Consider the following 14,116-nt stretch of genomic DNA (forward strand, 5'->3'; position numbering starts at 1 on the left):
TTTCTCTCGGAACTTGAACGTCAAATTATATAAAATTAAGAAAAAAAAGGTAAGTTACTGAAAATGTTAATAATTTAGGTAAATTTGTTCAACTTATAATTCTGATTTCAGTTTATTTTTATCGCGAAGTCATAACGTAAAATTATGAGTTAATTAAAATCTGCAGTATTGGAACTTGAAGGGTATCACCTAGTCGCAAGTGGCTGCTCACGTTAGCGATTGACAACGGTGACGACGATCGGCGATTCATTCTGCCTCCCTCTGTGCCTCTGCTCAAGCTTTCGCTTCTGGCAACGTGAAACATGGAACATTGTCTGAAAGCAACGAGTAATGCGGACCGCACACGTAGAGGGGACGCGTAGCTAGTGTGCGCGTCGATGGAAACAAAGTGGGGGACGCCAGTAGGCCATAGTGAGGGAACCGTCGAGCGCCCAGCGTCCGTAATTCTGGCATCAGTAGGCAAAGTACCCTAGCGCATACCGGCCTTCATCACATTGGTTAGCAGTGGCGCCGCTGCGCCATCTGTGGGTGGAACGAGGGAGTTACCTTATGCTCCCTACAAGGGATATGAAGGTTAAGGGCTTAGGGTAGTCACGTGACTTTACGAGATTTCTTGATCGGTATCTGCCGTTACAGTTTTCTTTACAGAAATAAAATTATCCAGAGACATGTGGCTGCCTAATGAATGCGAGATGGAGCCACACTATGATTCCCCCTCCACTATACACACTACTATACGAGCCGTATGTACGTGAATTCGGCCCTTCGGATCACTTCGGATAGCTTCGGAAACTCGAGAGAGAAGGCAAATGTCAAATCTTACTCTCGCGTTTCTAAAACGCTATTGTGGTTTGGTCCAAGTCGCCCGCAAGCGGCATTGAGCGGCGCGAGTCACTCGTAAAATATTTCGAGTGGAAACTCTGGTTTATCTGCAAAACTAAATCAGTTTAATAAAAATTACTTTTCGAGTTTATGTAACTTGAATGTAAAAGATGATATACTTACAAGTTTTACACTTTCTACGTTCTTGATACCAGCCTTTAAAAAACAATTAGAACAAGTTCATGATGATTTCATATTAATTTACTTACAAACAATAACCATAAACGAATTTTAGTTATCTCTTTGTATGTGTGGCGAATTATTTCCAATTCGTTTCTCCTTCCGGTTTGGTCTGGGTTAGGTCAGGGTTAGCTCTGGGTATATACAAAATAAGAGGAGACGTTACTAAAAATATATTAATTTAATATATTTATAATAACCATCAGAATCTCGGTTGCCGCTGCGACCCCGACCGCGGCTTCTCCCATACTTCCATTTACGGACTTTCTTTTTAAAATCCCAGAACTGTAATATGAAAAATAGACACATGTTATTCACGAAATTTACTTCGTTCTTGAACAAAAAATGAATAGATAAATTACTAAGCGCTTTAGCATAAGATCGCCTATGATCTACGTACGTTTTGTCGTCATGCCTCCTCTAAAGCTAGCGCCGACGCCGACGCCCACACGAACACCGACTCCGACGCCGACGCCGGAGTCGGTGCAAGCTTTAGAGGAGGCATGACGACAAAACGTACGTAGATCATAGGCGATCGTATGCTAAAGCGCTCAATAATTTATCTACTCATTTTTTGTTCAAGAACGAAGTAAATTTCGTGAATAACATGTGTCTATTTTTCATATCATAATTTTGGGACTTTAAAAAGAAAATCCGCAAGTGGAAGTATGGGAGAAGCCGCAGTTGGGGTCGTGGCAGCAACTGCGAACCTGGCCTGGGGGGAAGAGGCGCGAACGGGGGGGGGGGGGGGGGGGGGGGGGGGATTTAATTATAAATTATTATAATTAAAAAGTAAACATATTAAATTAATGTATTTTTAGCAATGTCTCCTTTTATTTTGTATATATCCAGACCTCACCCAGACCTAACCCAGACCTAACCCAGACCTAAGAACATATAAATATTATAAACAATTTATATTCTTTATTTTTAGTTTATTATTGCATGTAGAATCGCTCTTTCTCGATTGTATCAGCTTGTACATAAACTTGTTTTAATATAATTTTTCATACAAAATACACAGAGAATGTCATCGTTTGATCTTTAAACTCATCCCTCAAAATTTCATAAAAATTTTTGAAGATCTCACCGAATAATCTCCTTCCGAGTCGAAACGTGAAAATATCTATAATATCAAAAAGGCTGCTTGTGCCGTGTTGCGCTTGCCGAAGCGTTTCAAGCTTCTTTCCGAATCTTTCCGAAGCCGTCCGAAGCAGTCCGAACCGCCGAGCTCACTTTCTGTTTGAACCTTACAATGTCACTCGGAATGACTTTTCATGGGACTTCTTGTGGGACATGAGTGAAACACGCAGCTCGTATAGTTGCATGTGCAGTAGTGCGTCAAATTCTCGAAACTCGCGTGCCAACTCAGGGCAGCACGGGCCTCCTGATTAGGCGCTGCCTGGTGTGTTCAAGCGGAACTAAACTTGTCAGTTTTTTACTCTGTTTTATCTCTAACCTGGCAAAAAGCACTGCCAAATCGCGCTGACGCTTTACGTCCTTATATTGGAAGGTTTTGAGCTCGAAAAGAGCTCATTCGATAGAGGAAGGATCAATCTAGCCCGCGCTGGTCATAATTTCACTCAGAACAATCTCTAAATTAGGTAAAAATGGTTAGATTTCATGGCTGTGAATTTGTCGATTTTTGCTTTACTTTGAACACTCATATTACTGAACATCAGCAGAATCTGATTAAATAATGACCAGCACGGGCTAGATTGAATCTTCCTCTATCGAATGAGTCCTTTTCCATCTCAAAATCTTTCAATATAAGGACGTAAAGCGTCAGCGCGTAAACCTCTGTTTTTGCCTAATTTTGTCGGTAATGTCACCGCCCTGACATATCTGATCCTAGGCCCTTAACCTCGTTTCTTTAAATCAAGTGATATGGTTTATTTTACATTCTGGTACAGCGGTTCCAGATATACATATACATTTACCTATTGTTAACGTTTATTGAAAATAAACTATTTCAACAAAGAGAATGAATATTTTCGTGTCTCCTCTACTTATTGGTATATTCGTGCCACTTTTGTAATTACTCAGGCGTATCATTGTACGTAAAAAACATGGAACTACATATAGTATTATTTGTGATTTTTAGTTGTAAGGAAAATTAAAGTACTAAGTGTTCAGTGAAATGCCAACAGGCAGTAACGTTCGAACTGAAAAGACTAAAATTTTGAAAATATTTGTTAGAAAACCCAAGTTATTTCCGTCGAGGTTCTGGGGTAAGTGCCGTGGGGTTCGTCACAGTCCTCTTACCAAAAGGCATAGCCTTCCCCACCCCGTGGCCAGATCCTTTAGGAACAATATCTTTACTCTTTAGCAATACGGCGTCCGGCCGCTTGCCTTCTCCAAACACTCGCTCTTTTTCTAAACAGTCATAGAACACCCGATAGCTGGGAGGCCCAACGTAGCCATCAGCCATCGGTCGCCGACGGGACTGCTTAGTCTCATGCACCCTCGATCAGCCTTTCGTAAACTAAGACCCTGTCATAAATTCATCAAAGACCCGTCATCGTTCGGCTATTCGTCCCAAAATTTCTCTTAAAAATACATTGACGCTAACATATTAGTTTTTCGATTGCAGTTTGTCAAGACCTTTTTTTGTATTTGGCAAGTATTGTTTACGTTTGAAGTTTACGTGGGAGTTTCGTTTAAGTTTGAAGTAGGAGGAAAAATAGGAACAGTAGAAGTTAGAGATTAGAGGACAGAAGTCAGATTGAGGAAACTAAGGAATCGTAACAAGGCGAAACACAGATGGGAGCAAAGGTAAGAAGGCCGTTGGGAAGCAAAAACAAACCAAAGGAGTCAACGCTGGAGAATTATGGAGTGGAGAAGGGAAAGGAAGAGGAAAGGGAGAAGTGACGGATACAGAAAATGATAAAGGAATTGGGAGACAACATGTTGGAAAGAACTGAATGGATAGAAAGAAAAACAGAAGAGCAAATAAAAATACAAATGGATATGATAAGAAAAGGAATGAGAGAAGAGTGGGAAGGAAGAATGGAAGAATGGAAGAAAGAGAAAAAATCCTGCAGGATAGAAGAATTACAGAAGGAGGTAAGAAGATTGGAGAAGGCAATGGACAGGGAAGAGATAGAAAAGAGGAAGAAAAACATAGAGATAAAGGGGGAAGAATTCAAAGAGGAGAATATGTGTTCAAAGAGGAGAATATGTATTTCAACGCCTTCGGAACGCGAAGTTATTGTTACGTTTGTGGGGAGCCGCCGGCGGCTCCCCGCGCGCACCGTAATCTCTAACGCGTCGCGGCATCGGAATCAAGCTTACACGGTATCACAATTTCTTTATTTACAATTATTAACTATACGCAGTATTATTAAGCTCAGATATAAGGTAAACGATTCGGATATTTTGCTCGTCGTGTTTACTGCCTGACAGCTGTCAGAATTCTGTTCTACAGTTGTTCCTCGAATGTCCTCCTATTCCTCGTTGCGAGCGTAGCAGGCCATGGAGATGTACCCTGGTCCATCCAGTGGCCGCAGAGTTAGAGCCATGGCTAGGTCTTCCTATAGCCATTTTGTATCTCTCACCCATTTTCTGTAGGTGGCTCGAAACCCTAGCAACAAGCTCAGGGCTCCAGCGTAATCGTCCTGACATGTTATCACTATCAGGGAATTCTATGTCCGAAATAGACTGTAACCCTTCAGGGTTTAGTCTTTCGACCAATGGTCTGAAGCCCAACAGGTTGAGATTAGGAACTGCACCGTTGGGATAGGAACCATCAGGCATGGGGTTCCAGGCCTGGAATCGTCTATCCTCGTTTTGTCTGCGAGTCTCCAACACTAATTGTGAAGTAATAAAGGGCGAGACGTAACACTCATACTTATTGTGGTCCGCCGCTGTTAATCGCCCAAAACTGCCCGATGGTATGACATCCTGTTGACAGGCGCCACCATCGTCGTCGACTTCTGGAATGCCCACTTGAGGAATCCCAACTTCAGGAATATTAACCTTCACCATGTCACCTTGTGGCGTAGTGGTGTTGGCAATCATCTTATAATATTCCGATATTGGAGCAGGAATGACAAAATCTTCAGGGATCAAATTGAGTGGCGATTCTTCATCAGCATACCGATCTTCTGCATTGATGGTACGTACGTGATCAATGATCACAGCATTAAGTACACTTGTATATACATGCTGGAATGCGCAAAACGGAATTTCTCGCCTTAGGCGGGGGTTTTCAGCCTCTAGGTCACCGTACACTCTTTCGCAGAGTATCGGGAAGGTGGAAAAATCCATATTCTGAGAATAAATCCTAGTTATAGGCTGGGTGCCAATAGAAGATTGTGGGCTCCCCGCGCGCACCGTAATCTCTAACGCGTCGCGGCATCGGAATCAAGCTTACACGGTATCACAATTTCTTTATTTACAATTATTAACTATACGCAGTATTATTAAGCTCAGATATAAGGTAAACGATTCGGATATTTTGCTCGTCGTGTTTACTGCCTGACAGCTGTCAGAATTCTGTTCTACAGTTGTTCCTCGAATGTCCTCCTATTCCTCGTTGCGAGCGTAGCAGGCCATGGAGATGTACCCGGTGCTCGCAACACTGCTCCCCTCCTTCGGAAAGCGGGCGTCCCGACCGCGCTCAATGTAGGCTTCCAAGTCGGCGTCTGTATTGCTGCCTGGAAAAGAGGTACAAGAAAGTTTATACCTGCATGGCCTTCCCCAGGCTGCGCCTCGACATTCGTCCACGGTCCCAGGGAAAAACCATGCCAAAACCCTGGGCGAGGCGCAGTGTGCTAAGACCAATTTCGTATTCCTCTTCTTCGCTCTTCTGCCCTCGCCCGTCCTCTTCATACTTGCGTCCTTCTTTCTTGCTGTTTTCTCGGGCCCTGCTCCCTACGGTCTCTCTCCACGAAACATACCTCGGCCGGACGCACCTCCTTGTTTCCCACCAGGGAATCACTATTCCCCGTATGGCAAGGGGACCTCTTTATAGGTCCAAAGGTGCGCCACATATCCAGGGACCGGCCCCGGAGGCTCGCCTTCCCGGGAAAACGAGACTTCTCCGGTGTGGGGAAACAGACCCGCGTACGGTTAAGTCCCCCACCCGCTGTCGGCCGATCCGCACTGCGAACCCCGGGCGGCACACGATGGTAGCCGTTGTGCCCCTGGACGGCGAGGTTGAACGAGGAGATGAGAAGGGAGACTCACCCTAGCCTTCTGCGATGGCGCTTCTTCTTCTTGGACGATGTTGGTTGTTGGTTTTCTTCTTTCTTCTATTGGTCCTTCTTCCTGCACTCGCCGGCGAAAATACTCCTCCGCTTTCCATGTCCCCATCCTTTCTTGTTCCTGTACTGTGGTCCTGGAGTCTTTTGACTTTGTGGGCTCGTCTCGGACACCTCCCTGCCTGGAGAGGGAGTGTCGCCCGGGGAACCCAAGGCCGCGACGTCCTCTGCAACCCTCCAGGAGCCTGCGTGGACCTGGGTTAGGTCGTCTTACCGAAGAGTCCCGACCAACGATCCCCCGGCATCCCCCCCTCCCCGTGTTCACCCGGGGCCCGCGTCTCAGCTCTGTTCCTGCTTTCCCCAGCTCCTCTTGCCTCTTGACGTTTCTTGAGCACTTCTTTCTTCTTGTTCCTCTTCTCTTGGAGATATTTGTTTCTTCTTTGCTGGGGAAATGGGTTATTCGCTGAATCTCGCGAGGCGATTCACATGTACTACTTTACACTTGCCTCGGGCGGTGCCCTTAATTCGATAAATTACATCGTTCAATTTCTCTACCACGACATACGGCCCTTCCCAGTCCGACTGTAGCTTGGGGCATTTGCCCTTTCTTCATCGCGGTTGGAACAGCCATACCTTTTCACTTGGAACAAAAGTGATGGTATTAGCGTGGCTGTCGTACCAGGCCTTCGTCTTGGCGCTACTTAAACACAGACGATGTCGGACAAACTCATGCATTTTTTTCATTCTCTCTTTGAGTTGGGATACAAACTCCGTTTGGGCGTCATTTCCTTGGGGCGGTAGCCCCCTCCACAATTGTATAGGGAGACGCAATTCTTGCCCGTACAGGACCATTGACGGTGTCATTTGTGTGGTTTCGTGTCGGGCTGACCTGTATGCCAACAGGAACATCGGAATCCACTCATCCCAATCCCTCTGATGTTCGGCGACGAACATGGAGAGATACTGTAGTAAGGTCCGATTTAACCGTTCCACCATACCGTCAGATTGTGGATGCAGGGGTGTAGTCCTCGTCTTCTTAACTCCTCTGGCCATTTTGAAAAGTAATCAGCAACCACCAGCAGGAATCGATTTCCAGAACTTGACTTCGGAAGGGGTCCTACGACGTCCATCGCAATCCTCTCGAACGGAGCTCCGACATTGTAGATCTGCATCACGCCGGCTCCTCTTTCTCGCGGTCCCTTCTTCGCCGTGCAAGTAGTACATTTCCGGCACCACTCCACGACATCCTGTCGACAGGTGATCCAATAAAATCGCTGCCGCACCTTCGCCAGGGTTTTGTTCACTCCGAAGTGTCCTGCTGCTGGGGAGCTGTGACATTCCTGTAGTACTTCTGTTACTTTCTTCCGTGGCACCACTAGCAACCACGTTATTTTCGCGCCGCAAGATGATTCCCATTTTCGATAGAGGATGCCATCCTTGACCTCTAAGGAATCCCATATCGTCCAATAAAATTTTGTTTGCGGCGGACATGCTGAAATTTCTTCTCGTGTTGGTCTGATTTCTTCGCGCTTCTTTAATAAGATCAGTCCAATATCCTCGTCCTCGGCCTGGGTTTGTCTCCAGTCTCCGACGTCTCCAGTTTCACAGGCCGTCCGTAAAATCCTTGTAGTCTCCCTCTGGTCCTGCTCCTCTCTTCTGCTGCAGGGTTTACAATGTGTATCGGCGCACGGTCTTCTTGACAGCGCATCTGCATTCCCATGCGCCTTTCCTCCTCGATGTCGGATTTCAATGTCATATTCTTGTAATCGCTCTATCCATCGAGCGATTTGCCCTTCAGGACGCTTGAAGGACATTAGCCATCGTAATGCTGCGTGATCAGTCCTCACCAGGAACCTTCGTCCGTAGAGGTAGTGGTGGAAGTGCTCCACGGATTTCACTACCGCAAGCAATTCTCTTCTGGTCACGCAGTAATTTCTTTCTGGCTTCCCCAGGACTTTAGAGAAATAGGCTATTACTTTTTCCTGGCCTCCTTGTACCTGTGATAATACTGCTCCAATGGCCACGTTTGAGGCATCCGTGCCCAAAATAAAATCCGCTCCTTCAATGGGATATGCGAGAACGGGAGAGCTTATTAGACAACTCTTCAGCCGTTCGAAAGTCTTCTGGTGCTGTTCCGTCCAGATGAAGGTTTGTTTGTTTTCCGTCAACTGGTGCAGCGGTTTTGCAATATCCGAGAAGTTCCTCACGAATTTCCGGTAGTAAGTGCAGAGTCCTAGAAAACTTCTCAATTCTTTGATATTGGCTGGGACCGGCCATTCTGCAATGGCTCGTATTTTCTCAGGGTCTGTCTTGACTCCTTCTCCGGTGACGATGTGTCCCAGGTATTTTGTTTCCCTTTTTAGGAAATCACACTTCTTCGGATTCATTAATAATGTTGCGAGCACCGGGTACATCTCCATGGCCTGCTACGCTCGCAACGAGGAATAGGAGGACATTCGAGGAACAACTGTAGAACAGAATTCTGACAGCTGTCAGGCAGTAAACACGACGAGCAAAATATCCGAATCGTTTACCTTATATCTGAGCTTAATAATACTGCGTATAGTTAATAATTGTAAATAAAGAAATTGTGATACCGTGTAAGCTTGATTCCGATGCCGCGACGCGTTAGAGATTACGGTGCGCGCGGGGAGCCCACAATCTTCTATTGGCACCCAGCCTATAACTAGGATTTATTCTCAGAATATGGATTTTTCCACCTTCCCGATACTCTGCGAAAGAGTGTACGGTGACCTAGAGGCTGAAAACCCCCGCCTAAGGCGAGAAATTCCGTTTTGCGCATTCCAGCATGTATATACAAGTGTACTTAATGCTGTGATCATTGATCACGTACGTACCATCAATGCAGAAGATCGGTATGCTGATGAAGAATCGCCACTCAATTTGATCCCTGAAGATTTTGTCATTCCTGCTCCAATATCGGAATATTATAAGATGATTGCCAACACCACTACGCCACAAGGTGACATGGTGAAGGTTAATATTCCTGAAGTTGGGATTCCTCAAGTGGGCATTCCAGAAGTCGACGACGATGGTGGCGCCTGTCAACAGGATGCCATACCATCGGGCAGTTTTGGGCGATTAACAGCGGCGGACCACAATAAGTATGAGTGTTACGTCTCGCCCTTTATTACTTCACAATTAGTGTTGGAGACTCGCAGACAAAACGAGGATAGACGATTCCAGGCCTGGAACCCCATGCCTGATGGTTCCTATCCCAACGGTGCAGTTCCTAATCTCAACCTGTTGGGCTTCAGACCATTGGTCGAAAGACTAAACCCTGAAGGGTTACAGTCTATTTCGGACATAGAATTCCCTGATAGTGATAACATGTCAGGACGATTACCCTGGAGCCCTGAGCTTGTTGCTAGGGTTTCGAGCCACCTACAGAAAATGGGTGAGAGATACAAAATGGCTATAGGAAGACCTAGCCATGGCTCTAACTCTGCGGCCATTGGATGGACCAGGGTACATCTCCATGGCCTGCTACGCTCGCAACGAGGAATAGGAGGACATTCGAGGAACAACTGTAGAACAGAATTCTGACAGCTGTCAGGCAGTAAACACGACGAGCAAAATATCCGAATCGTTTACCTTATATCTGAGCTTAATAATACTGCGTATAGTTAATAATTGTAAATAAAGAAATTGTGATACCGTGTAAGCTTGATTCCGATGCCGCGACGCGTTAGAGATTACGGTGCGCGCGGGGAGCCCACAATCTTCTATTGGCACCCAGCCTATAACTAGGATTTATTCTCAGAATATGGATTTTTCCACCTTCCCGATACTCTGCGAAAGAGTGTACGGTGACCTAGAGGCTGAAAACCCCCGCCTAAGGCGAGAAATTCCGTTTTGCGCATTCCAGCATGTATATACAAGTGTACTTAATGCTGTGATCATTGATCACGTACGTACCATCAATGCAGAAGATCGGTATGCTGATGAAGAATCGCCACTCAATTTGATCCCTGAAGATTTTGTCATTCCTGCTCCAATATCGGAATATTATAAGATGATTGCCAACACCACTACGCCACAAGGTGACATGGTGAAGGTTAATATTCCTGAAGTTGGGATTCCTCAAGTGGGCATTCCAGAAGTCGACGACGATGGTGGCGCCTGTCAACAGGATGCCATACCATCGGGCAGTTTTGGGCGATTAACAGCGGCGGACCACAATAAGTATGAGTGTTACGTCTCGCCCTTTATTACTTCACAATTAGTGTTGGAGACTCGCAGACAAAACGAGGATAGACGATTCCAGGCCTGGAACCCCATGCCTGATGGTTCCTATCCCAACGGTGCAGTTCCTAATCTCAACCTGTTGGGCTTCAGACCATTGGTCGAAAGACTAAACCCTGAAGGGTTACAGTCTATTTCGGACATAGAATTCCCTGATAGTGATAACATGTCAGGAGGATTACGCTAGAGCCCTGAGCTTGTTGCTAGGGTTTCGAGCCACCTACAGAAAATGGGTGAGAGATACAAAATGGCTATAGGAAGACCTAGCCATGGCTCTAACTCTGCGGCCATTGGATGGACCAGGGTACATCTCCATGGCCTGCTACGCTCGCAACGAGGAATAGGAGGACATTCGAGGAACAACTGTAGAACAGAATTCTGACAGCTGTCAGGCAGTAAACACGACGAGCAAAATATCCGAATCGTTTACCTTATATCTGAGCTTAATAATACTGCGTATAGTTAATAATTGTAAATAAAGAAATTGTGATACCGTGTAAGCTTGATTCCGATGCCGCGACGCGTTAGAGATTACGGTGCGCGCGGGGAGCCCACAATCTTCTATTGGCACCCAGCCTATAACTAGGATTTATTCTCAGAATATGGATTTTTCCACCTTCCCGATACTCTGCGAAAGAGTGTACGGTGACCTAGAGGCTGAAAACCCCCGCCTAAGGCGAGAAATTCCGTTTTGCGCATTCCAGCATGTATATACAAGTGTACTTAATGCTGTGATCATTGATCACGTACGTACCATCAATGCAGAAGATCGGTATGCTGATGAAGAATCGCCACTCAATTTGATCCCTGAAGATTTTGTCATTCCTGCTCCAATATCGGAATATTATAAGATGATTGCCAACACCACTACGCCACAAGGTGACATGGTGAAGGTTAATATTCCTGAAGTTGGGATTCCTCAAGTGGGCATTCCAGAAGTCGACGACGATGGTGGCGCCTGTCAACAGGATGCCATACCATCGGGCAGTTTTGGGCGATTAACAGCGGCGGACCACAATAAGTATGAGTGTTACGTCTCGCCCTTTATTACTTCACAATTAGTGTTGGAGACTCGCAGACAAAACGAGGATAGACGATTCCAGGCCTGGAACCCCATGCCTGATGGTTCCTATCCCAACGGTGCAGTTCCTAATCTCAACCTGTTGGGCTTCAGACCATTGGTCGAAAGACTAAACCCTGAAGGGTTACAGTCTATTTCGGACATAGAATTCCCTGATAGTGATAACATGTCAGGAGGATTACGCTAGAGCCCTGAGCTTGTTGCTAGGGTTTCGAGCCACCTACAGAAAATGGGTGAGAGATACAAAATGGCTATAGGAAGACCTAGCCATGGCTCTAACTCTGCGGCCATTGGATGGACCAGGGTACATCTCCATGGCCTGCTACGCTCGCAACGAGGAATAGGAGGACATTCGAGGAACAACTGTAGAACAGAATTCTGACAGCTGTCAGGCAGTAAACACGACGAGCAAAATATCCGAATCGTTTACCTTATATCTGAGCTTAATAATACTGCGTATAGTTAATAATTGTAAATAAAGAAATTGTGATACCGTGTAAGCTTGATTCCGATGCCGCGACGCGTTAGAGATTACGGTGCGCGCGGGGAGCCCACAATCTTCTATTGGCACCCAGCCTATAACTAGGATTTATTCTCAGAATATGGATTTTTCCACCTTCCCGATACTCTGCGAAAGAGTGTACGGTGACCTAGAGGCTGAAAACCCCCGCCTAAGGCGAGAAATTCCGTTTTGCGCATTCCAGCATGTATATACAAGTGTACTTAATGCTGTGATCATTGATCACGTACGTACCATCAATGCAGAAGATCGGTATGCTGATGAAGAATCGCCACTCAATTTGATCCCTGAAGATTTTGTCATTCCTGCTCCAATATCGGAATATTATAAGATGATTGCCAACACCACTACGCCACAAGGTGACATGGTGAAGGTTAATATTCCTGAAGTTGGGATTCCTCAAGTGGGCATTCCAGAAGTCGACGACGATGGTGGCGCCTGTCAACAGGATGCCATACCATCGGGCAGTTTTGAGCGATTAACAGCGGCGGACCACAATAAGTATGAGTGTTACGTCTCGCCCTTTATTACTTCACAATTAGTGTTGGAGACTCGCAGACAAAACGAGGATAGACGATTCCAGGCCTGGAACCCCATGCCTGATGGTTCCTATCCCAACGGTGCAGTTCCTAATCTCAACCTGTTGGGCTTCAGACCATTGGTCGAAAGACTAAACCCTGAAGGGTTACAGTCTATTTCGGACATAGAATTCCCTGATAGTGATAACATGTCAGGACGATTACGCTGGAGCCCTGAGCTTGTTGCTAGGGTTTCGAGCCACCTACAGAAAATGGGTGAGAGATACAAAATGGCTATATGAAGACCTAGCCATGGCTCTAACTCTGCGGCCATTGGATGGACCAGGGTACATCTCCATGGCCTGCTACGCTCGCAACGAGGAATAGGAGGACATTCGAGGAACAACTGTAGAACAGAATTCTGACAGCTGTCAGGCAGTAAACACGACGAGCAAAATACCCGAATCGTTTACCTTATATCTGAGCTTAATAATACTGCGTATAGTTAATAATTGTAAATAAAGAAATTGTGATACCGTGTAAGCTTGATTCCGATGCCGCGACGCGTTAGAGATTACGGTGCGCGCGGGGAGCCGCCGGCGGCTCCCCACAAACGTAACAATATAGAAAAGAACGTAGAAGAGTTTATAGAAAAAAACCTAAAGAAGATAATTAAAATGGAGAAAGCACATTTGCTAAGTAGAGAAAAACAAAGAGAGACAGGAAACATGGTGGTGGCAAAGCTAGAAAATTAGGAGATGAAGATGATGGTCATGAAAAGTAAAAATGAACTAAGAAGTATATAGATGACGATTTGGCAGAAAAGTAAAGGGATATACAAAGAGAAGCGAGAAGAATAGCGAAAGAAGAAAGAGAAAAAGGCAAGAGGGCGAATGTAGGATTTATGAAGCTAAGAGTGGAGCGGCAGTGGTATATCTGGAGTGATACGAAGGAGAAATTTCGTAGGGATACGAAAAGAGGGGAAGAAAAATAGAAAGAAGGTAACAGGCAAGGGGGAAGCGAAGAAGGGGGTGAAGATGTGTTTTTGGATCACAGCAGGGGTAATGAATAAGGACATGGAGGTGTGAGATTACCTGGAGAATTTTGGAATAGTGGGATTGACAGAAACGTGGGTAGAAGAAGACAAATGGGATAAAATAAAAGGGAGGCTATCTAAAAAGTACGACTGGAAGTGTAGCCCAGCAAAAAGAAAAAATAAAAAAGGGAAGAGCGAAGGGAGGGATAATAACAGGGGTAGACAAGAGGATTAAACAGAAAGGATATAATAAATGAAGGACAAACATAGTTGAAAGAAAAATAGAAATTGACGGGAGGGAATGGAAGGTGATGACTGTTTATAGTCAAAATGTAAAGGAGACAACGGAGAGTATATCAAGAGGAATGGAGGAAAATGAGGAGGAGGTGGTAATCATAGGAGGAGATTGGCATGTAAGAACAAGTAATA

General features: G+C 45.5%; 1 protein-coding gene and 2 long non-coding RNA genes across 5 annotated transcripts in view; all 3 read right to left on the bottom strand.

Moving 5' to 3' along the window:
* Positions 1-14,116, bottom strand: part of Stck (LIM zinc finger domain containing stck) — a 92,385-nt gene that overhangs the window by 37,183 nt on the left and 41,086 nt on the right. The window lies entirely within an intron of this gene.
* On the bottom strand, positions 898-2,298 carry LOC143180809 (uncharacterized). Its single transcript, XR_013002186.1, has 3 exons — positions 2,153-2,298; positions 1,006-1,038; positions 898-929 (listed from the first exon to the last, which is right to left on the bottom strand). It is a non-coding gene; the product is annotated as an uncharacterized LOC143180809 (long non-coding RNA).
* LOC143177722 (uncharacterized) lies at positions 8,759-10,591 on the bottom strand. Its single transcript, XR_013001635.1, has 3 exons — positions 9,945-10,591; positions 9,125-9,671; positions 8,759-9,041 (listed from the first exon to the last, which is right to left on the bottom strand). It is a non-coding gene; the product is annotated as an uncharacterized LOC143177722 (long non-coding RNA).

The sequence above is a fragment of the Calliopsis andreniformis genome, chromosome 1, assembly GCF_051401765.1.
Source record: "Calliopsis andreniformis isolate RMS-2024a chromosome 1, iyCalAndr_principal, whole genome shotgun sequence".
NCBI lineage: Eukaryota > Metazoa > Arthropoda > Insecta > Hymenoptera > Andrenidae > Calliopsis > Calliopsis andreniformis.